Source organism: Choristoneura fumiferana, chromosome 29, assembly GCF_025370935.1.
Source record: "Choristoneura fumiferana chromosome 29, NRCan_CFum_1, whole genome shotgun sequence".
NCBI lineage: Eukaryota > Metazoa > Arthropoda > Insecta > Lepidoptera > Tortricidae > Choristoneura > Choristoneura fumiferana.
Window position 1 is genome coordinate 4478060 of NC_133500.1, and position 3923 is coordinate 4481982.

Here is a 3923-nt window from a genome sequence, read left to right on the forward strand (position 1 = left end):
GATCACAACAATTAGTGAAATAAACATCAGTGTTCTACTTCACTTCAACACTTAGGGCAATGATGGTATCGACAAGTCGACCAGAGGTCTTTTGGTAGAACACAGCGGTCGGCGACCATTTGCATAATTTTATTATTATTTAATTAAAAATTAAAACAAAACTTTAAATAAAATAGGACTGTTCTCTAATGCTCTCACATTTACTTATGTAGGTAGGTGTACATATATAAGATTTTTATTTACAGAACAGTCACGAGCCGCAAGGGGTAAATTCGGAGTCACAATCGTTCTAACCTTTTTTTTCTGTCATATACAGGATTAGGGTACCAAGAAATGGTAAAGGCATCGCGAGAGTCGTGTTTCAGACAATATGGCCTCAGAGCCATAATGGCAAACGCGTTAAGCGCTCGCGAATGTGAAGTTACAAAGACTGCAAAAATAAAATAGCCACCAGTTGTGTGTGGCTGACTCAAAGAGCCAGCAATATGTATGTGTTTTACTTATAGATATGTAATTTCACCTGCCTCTGCAAATTATGTTGTAGAGCGTTCAATCGGCAGACGTAAAAACCGTATTCTTGCTGTTTCAGGTGCATCAATAATCTTGTAGAACGAGATGTAATCTGTGCTAAACAGCGCTTCTTGCACCGGCGAACCATAATAAGGAAGATTACGTCAGTCGGTCGAACGGTCGTTGTATGACTTGTACCTTATCCTCCTCAGATTGAGACGTATTTGTGGAATAGGTGTATCAGATACGACGTTCTTTTTTATTAGTGTTCCAGTACCACAATTTAGAAGTACGGCGACTAGAAACGTTAACGTGCAAAGAGCTCTCAACTACTCTCAAGTAGTGTAGGTGGTGTAGGGGTTATAGCACGCAGCACGGATTGCTGAGGACGGGGTTCGATTCCAGCGCAATGGTCTCTTTTTCTGTTTTTTCTGTGCATCCATGTCTCATTTGTATTTTCGATATGGTTTTCACCGGTACCCTCTGTAGTAATATTTCGATTAAAAAATACAAGATTATTAAAAGAATTATTTTCTAAATTGTTTGTATCACCACAAGCATCATCTGACTGTTCTGACAGACTACAAAATTATCATGATGAGATTCTGAATCGGATAGACTGTTGACTCTTGACCTGTTCAGACTGGGTTAGGTACGCACAATTTTATGAATAGACTTGACATGGGTACTGACATAGTTAAAGACTGACTGTTATTATTTATATTATTGGATTTTTGACTGACATTCTCCTTTCTAAACGGACTGAAATTCTCATCCCTGTAATGATCTGACTTTTTATTATTTCTTAGTAACAGATGTTGACGATTTCTTCTATACAATACCCCTTCTTTTGACTGAATAATATATGATCTTGGACAGTTTTGCAAAGCCTCTTTCACTATACCTGGCTCCCATTTTTTATCTGGCATTTTCTTGTACATTATAGAGTCATTTTCTTTTAATTTTGGCAAATCTTTTGCATGTTTGTCATGGTATTTTTTATAACTTTGTTTGTGTTTATTCATCATGCTCTCTACCTTTTCCCCTGTAACTATTTTTGGCTTTAGTAGTTCTTTAGATATAGGCAAATTTGATCTCAATTTTCTAGACATAAGTAACTCAGCTGGTGACTTCATATATTCTTTTTCATTACATCTATAATGTAAAAGAGCTAAATAAGGATCTTTATTTTCTTCAAATGCTTTTTCCAGTATCTTTTTTACTATCTTAACCGCTGATTCTGATTGACCATTTGACTTTGGAAAATGAGGACTCGAGGTTATATGCTCTATATCCCATTCTTGACAAAATTTACTAAATTCTTTGGAATCAAATGGAGGTCCATTGTCTGTCATAAGTTTTAACGGAATACCATGACGAGCAAAAACTGATTTGCAATGGATAATCACATGTTTTGCTGATGTGCCAGTGTTTAATAGCGCCAATTCAATGTATTTTGAATAATAATCTATAATGACCAGATATTTTTTGTCTTTGAACTGAAGCAAATCAGCTCCTACTTTCTCCCAGGGACATGACGGAGTGTCAGAAACTATTAATTTCTCACTGGCATTAGCAGGTTTATATTTTAAGCATATCATGCAATTTTCAACTATTTGTTCTATGTCTTTATTCATGGAAGGCCAAAATAGAACACCTCTGGCTAAATTTTTACTTCTAGACAGACCTGCATGGCTTGCATGAATTTGTTGCAACATTTCTTTGCGCATTGACAACGGAACTATTAAACTGGTGTTCTTGAAAACTATGCCATCAACTACATGAATTTCCGCTCTATAACTCCAATACGCTCTCACAGACAGATCTGTTTCATGTTTGTATTTTGGCCAACCATTAACAAAATAATCTATTAATTTTTGTAATGATATATCATTACCAGTTTCTTTTTTTATCAATTGTAATTTTGATTCTGATACTGCAAGTGATGTTTTAAACATATTGGCATGAATTGTTAGGTCTTTATCAATAGTATGTTCTTCACTTTCTGGTAATGCTGCCCTTGAAAGTGTATCTGGAATATATAGTTTTGTTCCCGGAACATATGTAACATTTATATCATACAGTTGCAAGGTAAGCATCATTCTTTGCAGTCTGCTAGTACTTGACATAGTGGTTTACTAAATAAAGAAACCAACGGCTTATGATCAGTTTCAACCTCAATTCTTCTCCCATATACATATTGATGAAATTTTTGACACCCAAATAAAATGGCAAAAAGTTCTTTTTCAATCTGGGCATATCTTATTTGACAGTCGGTCAAAGTTTTAGATGCATAAGCTATTGGATGATGAGATTGTAAAAGTACAGCACCTAATGCTTTGGACGAACTGTCAACACTTAATGTCAAAGGCTTGGTATTGTCATAATGACATAAGACTGGAGCTTTTGTAATTAATTCTTTTAATCTTTGAAACGCTTTATCATGGTTTGCATCCCATATCCACTGGGTATCCTTTTTTAGCAAGTTTCTTAATGTTTCAGTCTCATATGAAAGATTTTTTATATAGCTACCTAGATAGTTTATGACACCTAAAAATCTTTGAAGACTTTTTTGACAATCAGGAGTGGCATTTCTTGAACTGCTTTTATTTTATCATAGTCAGGACACATACCTTCTGCGCTAAATACATGACCTAAGAATTTTATTTTTCTTTGAGCAAAAATGCATTTTTCTTTGTTTGAATTTTAAATTAATAGACTGTGCCCTTTCAAAAACTTTTTTTAGAGTTTTATTATGACTTTTTTCATCTGAAGCATAAATTAATATGTCATCTACATATAGAATCACGTTTGGTATATCAGAAAATGACTCTATGAGTATTTTGCTGAAGATTTCTGTCGAACAAGTGAGACCATAAGGTAAACGCAATATTATACCTTCCATAAGGAGTAATTGAATGTGCATAGATCCGAACTACTTTCATCTAAAGGAATCATCCAGAATCCAGAGTATGCATCCAAATGAGAGAAATATTTTTGCACCGTTTAATTTATATCTAACTAGCTTTTACCCGCGGCTTCGCACGCGTAAACTATTCGGTCTGGTAGTTGCAATTGAAATTTTCGGGATTTTACAAAATTCCCCTGGAAAGTTCCAAAATTTATATCGTGGTCTTCATTGAGGTTTGTTGTGAATAACTGTACACAATTCAAGACTCTAAACCCAGTGCAAAATTTCAAAAATTTTCCCTATCCAAATTCAAATTCATATCATTTATTCAGTAAATAGGCCGCAATGGGCACTTTTACACGTAATTTTTTTAATACCAGCACTTTCGGAAAGACCATCATTCCCAAGAAGAATGCGCCGCAAGAAGCTTGGAGAAAGTCATTTTTTCAAAATAAAATAAGTACAAATAAAATACTTAAAAACTACAGTAAGTATACAATTA